Genomic DNA, 17,692 nt, shown 5'->3' with positions numbered 1-17,692 from the left:
TATTAGTAATGGCTGACATTGACATATTAACATTCATGCCACACATACATACATACATATACTGAGAAACAAAGTATTGGCCTTCAAGGCATTGTCATACATAACTTTCCGCACAGATATCACCGGCAAGCAGGAATTAAACTTGCTCTATAAAACTAGGAAATATCACCAAAGTCTCATATCACACTCCACTGTTAACTGGACCTGAGAGTTGATATATGTCCTTTTGCATATATATCACCGGTAACCAGGAATTAAACGTCCTCTATCAAACTAGGACATATCAACAAAGTCTTATATCACACTCCACTGTTAACTGTACTAGAGAGTTGGTACATGACTTTCCGCACAGATAACACCGTCTAGCAGGAATTAGACTTGCTCTAATACACTAGGACATATCAACAGAGTCTCATATCACACTCCACTGTTAACTGTACTAGAGAGTTGGTACATGACTTTCCGCACAGATATCACCGTCTAGCAGGAATTAGACTTGCTCTAATAAACTAGGACATATCAACAGAGTCTCATATCACACTCCACTGTTAACTGTACTAGAGAGTTGGTACATGACTTTCCGCACAGATATCACCGTCTAGCAGGAATTAGACTTGCTCTAATAAACTAGGACATATCAACAGAGTCTCATATCACACTCCACTGTTAACTGTACTAGAGAGTTGGTACATGACTTTCCGCACAGATATCACCGTCTAGCAGGAATTAGACTTGCTCTAATAAACTAGGACATATCAACAGAGTCTCATATCACACTCCACTGTTAACTGGACTAGAGAGTTGGTACATGACTTTCCGCACAGATATCACCGTCTAGCAGGAATTAGACTTGCTCTAATAAACTAGGACATATCAACAGAGTCTCATATCACACTCCACTGTTAACTGGACTAGAGAGTTGGTACATGACTTTCCGCACAGATATCACCGTCTAGCAGGAATTAGACTTGCTCTAATAAACTAGGACATATCAACAGAGTCTCATATCACACTCCACTGTTAACTGGACTAGAGAGTTGGTACATGACTTTCCGCACAGATATCACCGTCTAGCAGGAATTAGACTTGCTCTAATAAACTAGGACATATCAACAGAGTCTCATATCACACTCCACTGTTAACTGGACTAGAGAGTTGGTACATGACTTTCCGCACAGATATCACCGTCTAGCAGGAATTAGACTTGCTCTAATAAACTAGGACATATCAACAGAGTCTCATATCACACTCCACTGTTAACTGGACTAGAGAGTTGGTACATGACTTTCCGCACAGATATCACCGTCTAGCAGGAATTAGACTTGCTCTAATAAACTAGGACATATCACCAAAGTCTCATATCACACTCCACTGTTAACTGGACTAGAGAGTTGGTACATGACTTTCCGCACAGATATCACCGTCTAGCAGGAATTAGACTTGCTCTAATAAACTAGGACATATCAACAGAGTCTCATATCACACTCCACTGTTAACTGGACTAGAGAGTTGGTACATGACTTTCCGCACAGATATCACCGTCTAGCAGGAATTAGACTTGCTCTAATAAACTAGGACATATCAACAGAGTCTCATATCACACTCCACTGTTAACTGGACTAGAGAGTTGGTACATGACTTTCCGCACAGATATCACCGTCTAGCAGGAATTAGACTTGCTCTAATAAACTAGGACATATCAACAGAGTCTCATATCACACTCCACTGTTAACTGGACTAGAGAGTTGGTACATGACTTTCCGCACAGATATCACCGTCTAGCAGGAATTAGACTTGCTCTAATAAACTAGGACATATCAACAGATTCTCATATCACACTCCACTGTTAACTGGACTAGAGAGTTGGTACATGACTTTCCGCACAGATATCACCGTCTAGCAGGAATTAGACTTGCTCTAACAAACCGTACATATCACCAAAGTCTCATATCACACTCCACTGTTAGCTGCACTAGAGAGTTGGTACATAACTTTCCGCACAGATAACACCGTCTAGCAGGAATTAAAATTGCTCTAACAAACTAGGACATATCACCAAAGTCTCATATCACACTCCACTGCTAAATAAACGCGAGAGTTGATACACAACAGTATAACTGACTCTCTGCTCAGATATCAACGACAAACAGGTACAAAGTTGGCTTATCACCACTCTCATATCACAGTGCACGTTATAGTCAATAAATCAATAATAAAGCCTTGTATAAAGCAGAACTCCTGAACACCCCTCCTTTCTACGCCACTGACACTTACCTCATGATTGGTTTGATAAAATATGTAGGTAGTTAAAAGTTATGTATACGATATATTACGATCATGTGAAATGCTTAACTTGCAATGAAAGGAGGGAGAGTTAGTTCTATTAAAATAAATATTTTAAGAATAATAATAATTAAGTTAAGGTTATTATTAGAATAAATTAAAATATGAAATTGACGAATATAATTGATTCACTAAGATACCAGTGTGTTTACGAAAACTTTATTACGCAGATGAATATTCATGATTTACTGTGGTGTACAAATTATAAAATAAAATATTATTTGTCTTTATTTTGTACTTTTAATTCTATGAAGTCATTGTTTCTAATCAAAACAGTTTCCACAGACATTACAATTTTAGTAGTTAAAAAAATTGCTATCATAGATTATGAGAAAGGCGGGGGAGTACGATTCATTGCGATGAAAAATAAGCTCATGAAAATTACGAGAATAAAGAATAAATAAAATTAAGTCAGCCGACCGTGGTCCCGTAGGCAGTGATTCACCCTACAATATACCGCCGTAATATAGCGGTGTAAACACAATTAGGGGTGGTGCACGGGAGAGCGCGTGCGGGCGAGGGTGCGCACGCATCTCACTGTCTGGAGCAGCCGATGCCGCGGCATCTCGTCCGCAGTCTGTGGCCGTCGACGTCGCGGGTGGCATACGGCATAGCGTCGCGACGGTGGTGGCGTGAGTGTCAGTCGCCGACAGTGGTCTGCCTCTAGTGATACCATCACCAGGTGAGTCATCTACAGTGATAGTGAAGGTGGAGGTAACCAGTACTCAACGTACAACGGAGCCTGATCACTGTTTACAGCTCATGTTTATACTGTAGATAAATGTAATGGCAAGAACTGTAACGAGGGAGCGAAATTTTGGTGTACATCTGTAACTTAAAAATATTATATAAATACCTAGTTTATTCGTTAAGCAAATTAATGGTAAAGTGCTACCTATAAGATATCTGAACATTTTGTACATTTTACATAATTAGCAGCAAAGTTAGAGAATGCCATTTTATAGAATGATAATACAAGGAGGTTTTGTCGCTATATATATATCTATATATATATTTTTGTTACATACGCGGTTATTATATATGCAGAACTCTCTATATCGTTTTGTAAATGAAATAATTTTGAAACAAACGTTTTTAGGTAGCCTCTTTAATACTTGAGATTTACATGTTCAAAATCACAGGTAGAAATTATATATGTTAATCTGTAATTGAGAAGTACAATTGTCAAATTCCAGGAAACCACCACAAGCACAATGTCAATAGTAACCCGACGCACTCCATAGCTAAAGAGTGCATCTGTGAGTATGTAGTTGAGGGGACTCAAATGCCATTTATAGCAAAGCTTATCATCCACATTGGGATTATTCATAATTTCCAGAATTTCCACCTTTAAGCTATTGATTCACGGATGTAATCTTTAGCTATGGAGTTCATCCTGTGATTCTATACCTTAAAAGTAACCAGCGAAGCTAGATAGACTGTCAGCAATGAATAATACTAATATTTGCATTATGCAAAGCTGGATAGACTGTGTGTTGGTGTTTATGTGTCCCAGGTCGACATCAATATATTCCTCTACAGAGTAGAGTGGGTTAGACTTTAGGTCTAATCAGACGTACGTCTAACGCCTTAACTTCGTATAATAAGACATTTTATAGCGTAGCACCGAGAACAGAGAAGCAGGCCTTTTGTTGCTTAGCTGTCAGCTAAGGTTCAGCCTCCCGCGGTGATATGGGTATGTATCTCATTTATCAAGGAAAAGTGGTCCAGGTTATCGCTAACATACAGCAAACATGATGGTATAATGGCTATAGATAGTCAGGATTCCCAGTCTCACAAATATAGGTCTACAATGGTCTTCAACTTTACCTAGAACTTGAGTTTCCGAACAGTTCAGGGCACAGACAATTTCCTGAATTTCGCTTTCGTTGAGGCTCAGTCTATTATTGAATAACCTACTGACGAATCAGCTCTTTACGTTTTCAAAAGAGGCCAACGCAGATGTCCTTGCAGAATTTGGCGTGTCTCCTCCATTATATATGGTCGTATCGTCACCAAAGAGTAACACCTAGTAATTACCTTAAAGCCCTAGGTCGTTTATTATTAAGTTACTTAGAAGAGAACAGGACCCAAATCCTAACTCTGCTGGACACCATGTTTCATAGGTAGTGGTTTCGAGTCTGCTCCAACTGACATGACACTTTCTACTGTATAGGTAAGAACGGAAATTTGCTAAGGAATTTTTATTTCATTTACGTAGAGCTTATCGATAAGAATATCGTTGGAAACTTTCTACCTCAAACATATCCAATATTTTGGAAACTAATTATTGTGCCATAGCTGGCATCGTTGACCTGCCACTCCTGAGTCCATGTTGTGCTTGAAACGCTGTGATTGATTTAATATGAGTGTCGTATATCTAAAGGCAGGGCTGATCGATTTAAGTGTATAACTTGTCATTGATTTAGAATTTCCCTTTTTAAAAACTGGTACCGTTCTCGACAACTTCCATACAGCAAGGAACATCACTTTGCTCAGACCGGCATTCATTATTCTGGCAAGATCCTAGGCTACAGGACATGATGCATCTGCCACCGACACACCATAAACATCACGGGAGTTTGAAGTTTAAATTTTACTATTATCTTTACAATTTCAGAAGGGTTACAGGGCCCCCAGCTTGTCATACTGAGTGGAACAACAGTTAAAATAGGATTTAAGGAATTACCGATTCGGCACTCGTATCCTTTTTAACTCGACCGAGATATAGGCAGGCGTTTTTATCACCAGCATTTGTGCTTTTTCTTTAAGCCACGGCCATGTAGATTTTGACTAATAGAGAACTCTCAGAATTTGTAGCACATATATACGGACTAAGTATATTTTTCCACTTATTATTCGTTTTACTTCTCGTACCTTTGGCTATTTATATGGTTTTGGAAACTTTATGTTCAGTCAACTTAGGCAGTTTAGGAAATCACTTCGCTCCACTTATAATTGTCCTGATTCATCACTGGTTTTAAGAGTTTTCGATATATTTCCGTTACAGTCATTGACAGTCGATCATTGATATTTGGAGTGTAGGATACTTCATTCGTTGACTCATCAGCATGTATCGAACCTGTTTAATTCAAATTAATACTAGTTTTATCTGCTCGTTTGTCATTTATGACGCCTTTCACAATTTTCACAATATTACCTACCATTTATTGGAGATTAATACAATATTTTTCCATATTCTACACATATCCATTTTGTTATATTCTTTTCAGTTCCTTTCTCTTCATATACTGTTAGATATTTATATTACCACACTTAGCAGAAAGCCAATGACCACACTCGGACACCCGTAAATAGTGTACAATGTATGTTATGTCTGGCTGCTAACATGTTATGGCCACACGTGGAAGTATACAGGGATGTCATGTCTGACTTCTAACATGTTATGGCCACACGCGGATGTCCTAGTATACAGGGATGTTATGTATGACTGCCAACATGTTATAGCCAAACGCTGACGTTCAAGTATATAAGGATGTTATGTCTAGCTGCTAACATTTTATAGCCACACGCGGACGTTCAGGTATATAAGGATGTTATGTCTAGCTGCTAACATTTTATAGCCACACGCGGACGTTCAAGTATATAAGGATGTTATGTCTGACTGCTAACATGTTATGGCCACACTCGCGGAAGTATACAGGGATGTCATGTCTGACTTCTAACATGTTATGGCCACACGCGGATGTCCTAGTATACAGGTATGTTATGTATGACTGCCAACATGTTATAGCCACACGCGGACGTTCAAGTATATAAGGATGTTATATCTAGCTGCTAACATTTTATAGCCAAAACGCGGACGTTCATATATATAAGGATGTTATGTCTGACTGCTAACATGTTATGGCCACACGCGGATGTCCTAGTATACAGGGATGTTATGTATGACTGCCAACATGTTATAGCCACATGCGGACGTTCATGTATATAAGGATGTTATGTCTGACTGCTAACATGTTATGGCCACACGCGGATGTCCTAGTATACAGGGATGTTATGTATGACTGCCAACATGTTATAGCCACATGCGGACGTTCATGTATATAAGGATGTTATGTCTGACTGCTAACATGTTATGGCCACACGCGGAAGTATATACAGGGATGTCATGTCTGACTTCTAACATGTTATGGCCACACGCGGACGTCCTAGTATATAAGGGATGTTATGTATGACTGCCAACATGTTATAGCCACACTCGGACGTTCAAGTATATAAGGATGTTATGTCTAGCTGCTAACATTTTATAGCCACACGCGGACGTTCATATATATAAGGATGTTATAACTGACTGCTAACATGTTATGGCCACACGCGGAAGTATACAGGGATGTCATGTCTGACTTCTAACATGTTATGGCCACACGCGGATGTCCTAGTATACAGGGATGTTATGTATGACTGCCAACATGTTATAGCCAAACGCGCATGGTCAAGTATATAAGGATGTTATATCTAGCTGCTAAAATTTTATAGCCACACGCGGACGTTCATATATATACTTAGACAGCCGCGTGTGGCCATAACATGTTAGCAGTCAGTTATAACATCCATATATATATATATATATATATATATATATATATATATATATATATATATATATTATATATATATATATGGATGTTATAACTGACTGCTAACATGTTATGGCCACACGCGGCTGTCTAAGTATACAGGGATTTCATGTCTGACTGCTAACATGTAATGGCTACACGCGGACGCCCAAATATACAGGGATGTCAAATGTGTTTAGCTAAAACACATGATCGAACAATTATTTTTAATTTAATTTCTTAGCTCTTTTGATACTCTCCTTTCCGAGATCCACGGAAACTAGCGCGGCTGCCGGCTGCCGAAGGATACTTTTTTCTTAGAAAACATTTTTCTATCGAATTTCCTAAAAACCATGAATGCACTAGTATAATGCAAATTAGCTCTTCGTTAAAAGACTAATATCAGTTTTGCATTCATATCGTATCTTAATTGTATTTCAAATTCTTACCAGCTATAATCTGCAAAAGTTGTAATGTATTAAAGTATCGTCTCAAACTTTTGTACACTAAAATGGAGTCAAAAAAAGCTCTCAGGTCTACAAAACTAGTAAATATTTGCAGCGATCACCTAAAATAATGCAGCTAAGTATAAGCAGTATTCACTAATCCTACGTACACCAACATTTTGGGAAAGCCTCTGTCACTAATAACCACACCATAATCTGTAACACAATACACGCCAGACACCTTACACGCCCTGAACATAACCTACACCTCTGTCACTACTAACCACACTATAATCTGTAACACAATACACGCAAGACACCTTAAACGCCCTGAGCATAACCTACACCTCTGTTATTAATAACCATGATAATCTGTAACACAATACACGCCAGAAACCTTACACGCCCTGAACATAACCTACACCTCTGTCACTACTAACCACACCATAATCTGTAACACAATACACGCCAGACACCTTACACGCCCTGAACATAACCTACACCTCTGTCACTACTAACCACAACATAATCTGTAACACAATACACGCCAGACACCTTACACGCCCTGAACATAACCTACACCTCTGTCACTACTAACCACAACATAATCTGTAACACAATACACGCCAGACACCTTACACGCCCTGAACATAACCTACACCTCTGTCACTAATAACCACACTATAATCTGTAACACAATACACGCCAGACACCTTACACGCCCTGAACATAACCTACACCTCTGTCACTAATAACCACACCATAAATCTGTAACACAATACACGCCAGACACCTTACACGCCCTGAACATAACCTACACCTCTGTCACTAATAACCACACTATAATCTGTAACACAATACACGCCAGACACCTTACACGCCCTGAACATAACCTACACCTCTGTCACTAATAACCACACCATAATCTGTAACACAATACACGCCAGACACCTTACACGCCCTGAACATAACCTACACCTCTGTCACTACTAACCACACCATAATCTGTAACACAATACACGCCAAACACCTTACACGCCCTGAACATAACCTACACCTCTGTCACTACTAACCACACTATACTCTGTAACACAATACACGCCAGACACCTTACACGCCCTGAACATAACCTATAAGTGTAAAATTGTATGTGTAAATGAGAATTTTGTGGCATGAATGTAAGAAATTTTAGATTAAAATCTGTGACGTTTGCTATACATTGTAATATTGTCGCTGCAATAAAGCTGATTTGATTTGATTTGATCTTCGTCTCAACTGGCTAGGCTATTTGTACTCTACAGTATGCTGAACTATTGCGCAGCACACAACTAACCGCCTTGTCGTCAGTACTGACTGGCCTTCGTCCCAACTGGCTGGGCTATTTGTACTCTACAGTATGCTGAACTATTGCGCAGCACACAACTAACCGCCTTGTCGTCAGTACTGACTGGCCTTCGTCCCAACTGGCTAGGCTATTTGTACTCTACAGTATGCTGAACTATTGCGCAGCACACAACTAACCGCCTTGTCGTCAGTACTGACTGGCCTTCGTCCCAACTGGCTGGGCTATTTGTACTCTACAGTATGCTGAACTATTGCGCAGCACACAACTAACCGGCTCGTCGTCAGTACTGACTGACCTTCGTCCCAACTGGCTGGGCTATTTGTACTCTACAGTATGCTGAACTATTGCGCTGCACACAACTAACCGCCTTGTCGTCAGTAATGTCTGACATTGCAACTTCCCTTTAGGAATTTCTGAAATTCTTTGACATTTTTACAACAAGTTATTTTATTTACTCACCTTTATTCAGTTCCAATTTTGAATTGTTAAAGCCTAAGTAGCATTATATTTATAAATATTTTAAGTTTTATACATGTCAGGCAAATGTAATTACTAAAACGTTTTGTAAAATATTGGCACAGAAACCAATTTTATTTACTAATGTGTATGTTAATATTGTATAGTTGAATATTATCACTAACAACAAATGGGCGTTTACCCATGTTCTTTGCAGGTGTCACGAAGCGGTCGGTTTTTCAATTGAGAAGTGTCTATTTATGTATTCATATTGTAATACTGTAATATTTAATATTTCTAAAATACGTATAATAATGCTTCTGTGAAACTTTGGTAACAATAAGTTAAAATAAGACGAGGTGCTTATCCATTCCAACGAATATTCATTATTCCATTATTTCAATATGGATTGTGTACGCTTGAGGCTTGGTTACGTTAGAAAGAATTACGAAAGTGATTTCATCCTACTTTAGACGTGTAGCGTAGTTTAGTAGAAGTGTGGAGTAGTGCTGAAACTGTGTTGTTAATTAAAGGCGTACTTTCCATAAACTCAACACTACACTAAATTGTACTTTACATTTGCTTTGGAATAACATATACGACTGGAGCAAAAGAAAATATCAATATTTTTTTACAACATATAACATAGAGCTGACTTTTGGAAACCCGAGTCTAGATCACAATGCGAAAGCGAATACTCACGATTACAGTGTAGTTACTATATAACTTTATGCCAACACTTGGACAAAAATATGTGGGTCGAAGCTAGGTCCGATCCTATCTACTGTAAGCGGGTGGGATAATGTGGCCAGGTATAAAAACCGAGATCCCCTCTAACCGCCTGTAATGTGGCTGGGCCCGCTGCCAAATGTGGCCATTCCGACCACGATCGTTGCAATCGCCTGCTTTCTCTCAACTTTATTAACTCAAGTTAAATGGCGATCAAATCATTTCCACAAGACATGAAACCTAATATTAGTCCGAAATATTTTACAAAAAATACCTTATATTTTTATATCTTATTTCATTTATTATTTTCAACATTACAACCTTAATACATATTTTCTTACAAAATATATGTGTGCAATGTGTGCTACCACGTCAATATTTAACTTTTCATGTGAAATTCGTCTGAATTTTTAAATTTCCCATGCTTAAATGTTAAGGGTGCCGTGTCAGTATAAGAACGATTTTCAAGAAAAATGTATAAAGATAAACATCCAACTGCTCTGCTACAGAAACAAAATAAATCCAAAAATTATAATAACTAATGTAGGCGATTAATCACACAACTTGTTCATTCGATAAAACATGGTTTATCTTCTTCCGATATATTGTTGTCAGAGGGGTTGTGTGAAGTTTTCAGTATAATGTGGGACTGTGGCAACAAGAAAGCCTGATAAGACGCTGCAGGAAGGAGGAGGCGAACTACCATAAACCAAGTTACAATAACAGACTTGCGGTTCAACCTAAACCAACACTTTGCCTATTTAACTTGTCCAACTCGGTCAGTTCGTGCTTGATACACCATTCTAGACAACCGTAACTGTATCTGGTTTTATCTCAAAACCTGCTTAGAGTGTTACTTCTGTCTTATACATTATTTAAGTTGCCTATTTAACTTGCCCAACTCGGTCAGTTTGTGCTTGATACACCATTCTAGACAACCGTAACTGTATCGGGTTTTATCTCAAAACCTGCTTAGAGTGTTACTTCTGTCTTATACATTATTTAAGTTGCCTATTTAACTTGTCCAACTCGGTCAGTTCGTGCTTGATACACCATTCTAGACAACCGTAACTGTATCTGGTTTTATCTCAAAACCTGCTTAGAGTGTTACTTCTGTCTTATACATTATTTAAGTTGCCTATTTAACTTGCCCAACTCGGTCAGTTTGTGCTTGATACACCATTCTAGACAACCGTAACTGTGTCGGGTTTTATCTCAAAACCTGCTTAGAGTGTTACTTCTGTCTTATACATTATTTAAGTTGCCTATTTAACTTGCCCAACTCGGTCAGTTTGTGCTTGATACACCATTCTAGACAACCGTAACTGTATCTGGTTTTATCTCAAAACCTGCTTAGAGTGTTGTTTCTGTCTTATACATTATTTAAGTTGCCTATTTAACTTGTCCAACTCGGTCAGTTCGTGCTTGATACACCATTCTAGACAACCGTAACTGTATCGGGTTTTATCTCAAAACCTGCTGAGTGTGTTGTTTCTGTCTTATACATTATTTAAGTTGCCTATTTAACTTGTCCAACTCGGTCAGTTCGTGCTTGATACACCGTTCTAGACAACCGTAACTGTATCGGGTTTTATCTCAAAACCTGCTGAGTGTGTGTTGTTTCTGTCTTATACATTATTTAAGTTGCCTATTTAACTTGTCCTAACTCGGTCAGTTCGTGCTTGATACACCATTCTAGACAACCGTAACTGTATCTGGTTTTATCTCAAAACCTGCTTAGAGTGTTGTTTCTGTCTTATACATTATTTAAGTTGCCTATTTAACTTGTCCAACTCGGTCAGTTCGTGCTTGATACACCATTCTAGACAACCGTAACTGTATCGGGTTTTTATCTCAAAACCTGCTGAGTGTGTTGTTTCTGTCTTATACATTATTTAAGTTGCCTATTTAACTTGTCCAACTCGGTCAGTTCGTGCTTGATACACCATTCTAGACAACCGTAACTGTATCTGGTTTTATCTCAAAACCTGCTTAGAGTGTTGTTTCTGTCTTATACATTATTTAAGTTGCCTATTTAACTTGTCCAACTCGGTCAGTTCGTGCTTGATACACCATTCTAGACAACCGTAACTGTATCTGGTTTTATCTCAAAACCTGCTGAGTGTGTTGTTTCTGTCTTATACATTATTTAAGTTGCCTATTTAACTTGTCCAACTCGGTCAGTTCGTGCTTGATACACCATTCTAGACAACCGTAACTGTATCGGGTTTTATCTCAAAACCTGCTGAGTGTGTTGTTTCTGTCTTATACATTATTTAAGTTGCCTATTTAACTTGTCCAACTCGGTCAGTTCGTGCTTGATACACCATTCTAGACAACCGTAACTGTATCGGGTTTTATCTCAAAACCTGCTGAGTGTGTTGTTTCTGTCTTATACATTATTTAAGTTGCCTATTTAACTTGTCCAACTCGGTCAGTTCGTGCTTGATACACCATTCTAGACAACCGTAACTGTATCTGGTTTTATCTCAAAACCTGCTGAGTGTGTTGTTTCTGTCTTATACATTATTTAAGTTGCCTATTTAACTTGTCCAACTCGGTCAGTTCGTGCTTGATACACCATTCTAGACAACCGTAACTGTATCGGGTTTTATCTCAAAACCTGCTGAGTGTGTTGTTTCTGTCTTATACATTATTTAAGTTGCCTATTTAACTTGTCCAACTCGGTCAGTTCGTGCTTGATACACCATTCTAGACAACCGTAACTGTATCGGGTTTTATCTCAAAACCTGCTGAGTGTGTTGTTTCTGTCTTATACATTATTTAAGTTGCCTATTTAACTTGTCCAACTCGGTCAGTTCGTGCTTGATACACCATTCTAGACAACCGTAACTGTATCTGGTTTTATCTCAAAACCTGCTTAGAGTGTTGTTTCTGTCTTATACATTATTTAAGTTGCCTATTTAACTTGTCCAACTCGGTCAGTTCGTGCTTGATACACCATTCTAGACAACCGTAACTGTATCTGGTTTTATCTCAAAACCTGCTGAGAGTGTTGTTTCTGTCTTATACATTATTTAAGTTGCCTATTTAACTTGTCCAACTCGGTCAGTTCGTGCTTGATACACCATTCTAGACAACCGTAACTGTATCGGGTTTTATCTCAAAACCTGCTTAGAGTGTGTTGTTTCTGTCTTATACATTATTTAAGTTGCCTATTTAACTTGTCCAACTCGGTCAGTTCGTGCTTGATACACCATTCTAGACAACCGTAACTGTATCTGGTTTTATCTCAAAACCTGCTGAGTGTGTTGTTTCTGTCTTATACATTATTTAAGTTGCCTATTTAACTTGTCCAACTCGGTCAGTTTGTGCTTGATACACCATTCTAGACAACCGTAACTGTATCGGGTTTTATCTCAAAACCTGCTGAGAGTGTTGTTTCTGTCTTATACATTATTTAAGTTGCCTATTTAACTTGTCCAACTCGGTCAGTTCGTGCTTGATACACCATTCTAGACAACCGTAACTGTATCGGGTTTTATCTCAAAACCTGCTGAGAGTGTTGTTTCTGTCTTATACATTATTTAAGTTGCCTATTTAACTTGTCCAACTCGGTCAGTTCGTGCTTGATACACCATTCTAGACAACCGTAACTGTATCTGGTTTTATCTCAAAACCTGCTGAGTGTGTTGTTTCTGTCTTATACATTATTTAAGTTGCCTATTTAACTTGTCCAACTCGGTCAGTTCGTGCTTGATACACCATTCTAGACAACCGTAACTGTATCTGGTTTTATCTCAAAACCTGCTGAGTGTGTTGTTTCTGTCTTATACATTATTTAAGTTGCCTATTTAACTTGTCCAACTCGGTCAGTTCGTGCTTGATACACCATTCTAGACAACCGTAACTGTATCGGGTTTTATCTCAAAACCTGCTGAGTGTGTTGTTTCTGTCTTATACATTATTTAAGTTGCCTATTTAACTTGTCCAACTCGGTCAGTTCGTGCTTGATACACCATTCTAGACAACCGTAACTGTATCTGGTTTTATTTTAAAACCTGCTGAGTGTGTTGTTTCTGTCTTATACATTATTTAAGTTGCCTATTTAACTTGTCCAACTCGGTCAGTTCGTGCTTGATACACCATTCTAGACAACCGTAACTGTATCGGGTTTTATCTCAAAACCTGCTTAGAGTGTGTTGTTTCTGTCTTATACATTATTTAAGTTGCCTATTTAACTTGTCCAACTCGGTCAGTTCGTGCTTGATACACCATTCTAGACAACCGTAACTGTATCTGGTTTTATCTCAAAACCTGCTGAGTGTGTTGTTTCTGTCTTATACATTATTTAAGTTGCCTATTTAACTTGTCCAACTCGGTCAGTTCGTGCTTGATACACCATTCTAGACAACCGTAACTGTATCGGGTTTTATCTCAAAACCTGCTGAGTGTGTTGTTTCTGTCTTATACATTATTTAAGTTGCCTATTTAACTTGTCCAACTCGGTCAGTTCGTGCTTGATACACCATTCTAGACAACCGTAACTGTATCGGATTTTATCTCAAAACCTGCTGAGTGTGTTGTTTCTGTCTTATACATTATTTAAGTTGCCTATTTAACTTGTCCAACTCGGTCAGTTCGTGCTTGATACACCATTCTAGACAACCGTAACTGTATCTGGTTTTATTTTAAAACCTGCTGAGTGTGTTGTTTCTGTCTTATACATTATTTAAGTTGCCTATTTAACTTGTCCAACTCGGTCAGTTCGTGCTTGATACACCATTCTAGACAACCGTAACTGTATCGGGTTTTATCTCAAAACCTGCTGAGTGTGTTGTTTCTGTCTTATACATTATTTAAGTTGCCTATTTAACTTGTCCAACTCGGTCAGTTCGTGCTTGATACACCGTTCTAGACAACCGTAACTGTATCGGATTTTATCTCAAAACCTGCTGAGTGTGTTGTTTCTGTCTTATACATTATTTAAGTTGCCTATTTAACTTGTCCAACTCGGTCAGTTCGTGCTTGATACACCATTCTAGACAACCGTAACTGTATCTGGTTTTATTTTAAAACCTGCTGAGTGTGTTGTTTTTGTCTTATACATTATTTAAGTTGCCTATTTAACTTGTCCAACTCGGTCAGTTCGTGCTTGATACACCATTCTAGACAACCGTAACTGTATCGGATTTTATCTCAAAACCTGCTGAGTGTGTTGTTTCTGTCTTATACATTATTTAAGTTGCCTATTTAACTTGTCCAACTCGGTCAGTTCGTGCTTGATACACCATTCTAGACAACCGTAACTGTATCTGGTTTTATTTTAAAACCTGCTAAATGTGTTGTTTCTGACTTATACATTATTTAAGTTGCCTATTTAACTTGTCCAACTCGGTCAGTTCGTGCTTGATACACCGTTCTAGACAACCGTAACTGTATCGGGTTTTATCTCAAAACCTGCTTAGAGTGTTGTTTCTGTCTTATACATTATTTAAGTTGCCTATTTAACTTGTCCAATTCGGTCAGTTCGTGCTTGATACACCATTCTAGACAACCGTAACTGTATCTGGTTTTATTTTCAAAACCTGCTAAATTGTGTTGTTTCTGACTTATACATTATTTAAGTTGCCTATTTAACTTGTCCAACTCGGTCAGTTCGTGCTTGATACACCGTTCTAGACAACCGTAACTGTATCGGGTTTTATCTCAAAACCTGCTGAGTGTGTTGTTTCTGTCTTATACATTATTTAAGTTGCCTATTTAACTTGTCCAACTCGGTCAGTTCGTGCTTGATACACCGTTCTAGACAACCGTAACTGTATCGGGTTTTATTTCAAAACCTGCTGAGAGTGTTGTTTCTGTCTTATACATTATTTAAGGTTCTCGTATATTAATCAATAGGTTAAATCACAGTATTTATAATTTCACTACATTAATCCTAATATTCTTTACAAGTGTTGTTGCAGATGTGAGTTATAACAGTTTTGTAAAGGAGATAACTGTCACAGACTACTAACTTATGAAATTATTAATTCAACGAAACTGAGTTTGCTTTTCCAACAATAAACTTATTGAAACTATTATACCAGCGTTTAAAAAGATGGATTATGTAAGATATTACTTTTATAGAAACCGCATAGAGTTATAGAGAACTAAGTTAATTAAAGCGATCACAGTTAACTATCACGATCTCAATTAACTAAATAGATCACATAGAACTACAGTGATCTCAGTTAACTATATCGATGTCAGTTAAGTATATTGATCACTTTGAATTATAGCGATCCCAGTTAACTATATTGATCACATTAAATTATGGCCATCCCAGTTAACTATATTAATCACATTGAAATATAGCGATCCCAGTTAACTATAATGATCTCAGTTAACTGTATTGATCACATTGAATTATAGCCATCCCAGTTAACTATATTAATCACATTGAAATATAGGAATCTCAGTTAACTATAATGATCTCAGTTATTGTATTGATCACATTGAATTATAGCGATCCCAGTGAACTAGAAATCAGTTTACTAAATCTAAGGGAGCTCACTATAGCTTGCTATAGTGCTAACAGTCTGAGTTATTATGGCGATCAATTTTGAGTGTAACGTTATGCAGTAGCACTCAATATTCAGATTATTGAAAGAATAAATAGAATTAATTTCTTTGTTTACATATCCGGTATTGATTCCTGTAGTCTAATAGAGAGATAGGTTTAACATCAACACATACTGTAATGTGATCTAGAAACCGGTCACGTAAATAGTACAGAGCCACCAGGGAAATCTACTGCAGTATGAATTATATGAACTGCTCGCATCTAATCATCCTGTATATCACGGTTCTGTGAGGGTTTTGATATAACAGAAAAGTTATTTCAACATATTTGTAAAAAATACAGAAATATTGATTACCATTAAAAAAAGTACTTCATTATGAATTAGAATGGGAATTTTCCCAACAGTTCTGTTAAAAAAAATAATCGTACATATTCTACACCACTGCAATCACATTGGCCACCAACTAATATTAAAAAAAAACTAAGTATATGTATAACTCTTTTATTAAAATTATTATTATAATTAAATTATTATAATAAATAAAAACAGTTATGTATATAAAGAAATAATTATTAACATAGACCAATCACTTGTAACACACCCAAAGTAAATAGAAATGCAAAATATAATGTTTGGTGTTGTTGAGTTTTAATGTGTCAAATAGCATTAACACTCAAATTAAGTAGATCCAAACCTACTTTAGTTTCCTACAGAGAGCTCATTACCTACAGCCTGTCAGTCGTAAAACATCCTTAATACTGTTGTGTGTGGCGTAACTGATTGTATACACAAAGAAGCTGCTGCAGACTAAACAGAAGTATTGCCACAGTAAGGTAACTCAAGCTACAGGTATAGGGGGCTCATTACCTACAGCCTGTCAGTCGTAAAACATCCTCAATACTGTTGTGTGTGGCGTAACCGATTGTATACACAAAGAAGCTGTGGCAGACTAAACAGAAGTATTGCCACAGTAAGGTAACTCAAGCTACAGGTATAGGGGGCTCATTACCTACAGCCTGTCAGTCGTAAAGCATCCTCAATACTGTTGTGTGTGGCGTAACCGATTGTATACACAAAGAAGCTGTGGCAGACTAAACAGAAGTATTGCCACAGTAAGGTAACTCAAGCTACAGGTATAGGGGGCTCATTACCTACAGCCTGTCAGTCGTAAAGCATCCTCAATACTGTTGTGTGTGGCGTAACCGATTGTATACACAAAGAAGCTGAGGCAGACTAAACAGAAGTATTGCCACAGTAAGGTAA

General features: G+C 37.8%; 1 protein-coding gene across 2 annotated transcripts in view; it reads left to right on the top strand.

Annotated features, from left to right (window-relative positions):
- Nucleotides 1-2,919: 2,919 nt before the first annotated feature.
- Nucleotides 2,920-17,692, top strand: part of LOC124363231 (chondroadherin-like) — a 307,780-nt gene continuing 293,007 nt past the window's right edge. Inside the window, exon 1 of one of the 2 annotated variants that reach the window (XM_046818400.1) lies at nt 2,920-3,025. The gene's annotated coding sequence lies outside the window, so the exon portion shown is untranslated. The remainder of the gene's footprint in view (nt 3,026-17,692) is intronic. The other variant, XM_046818399.1, reaches the window with a different exon arrangement.

Source organism: Homalodisca vitripennis, chromosome 5 (assembly GCF_021130785.1).
Source record: "Homalodisca vitripennis isolate AUS2020 chromosome 5, UT_GWSS_2.1, whole genome shotgun sequence".
In the NCBI taxonomy this organism is placed as follows: Eukaryota; Metazoa; Arthropoda; class Insecta; order Hemiptera; family Cicadellidae; genus Homalodisca; species Homalodisca vitripennis.
The sequence above is the reverse complement of the archived record's forward strand: the minus strand, read 5'-3'. Positions and strand labels throughout refer to the sequence as shown.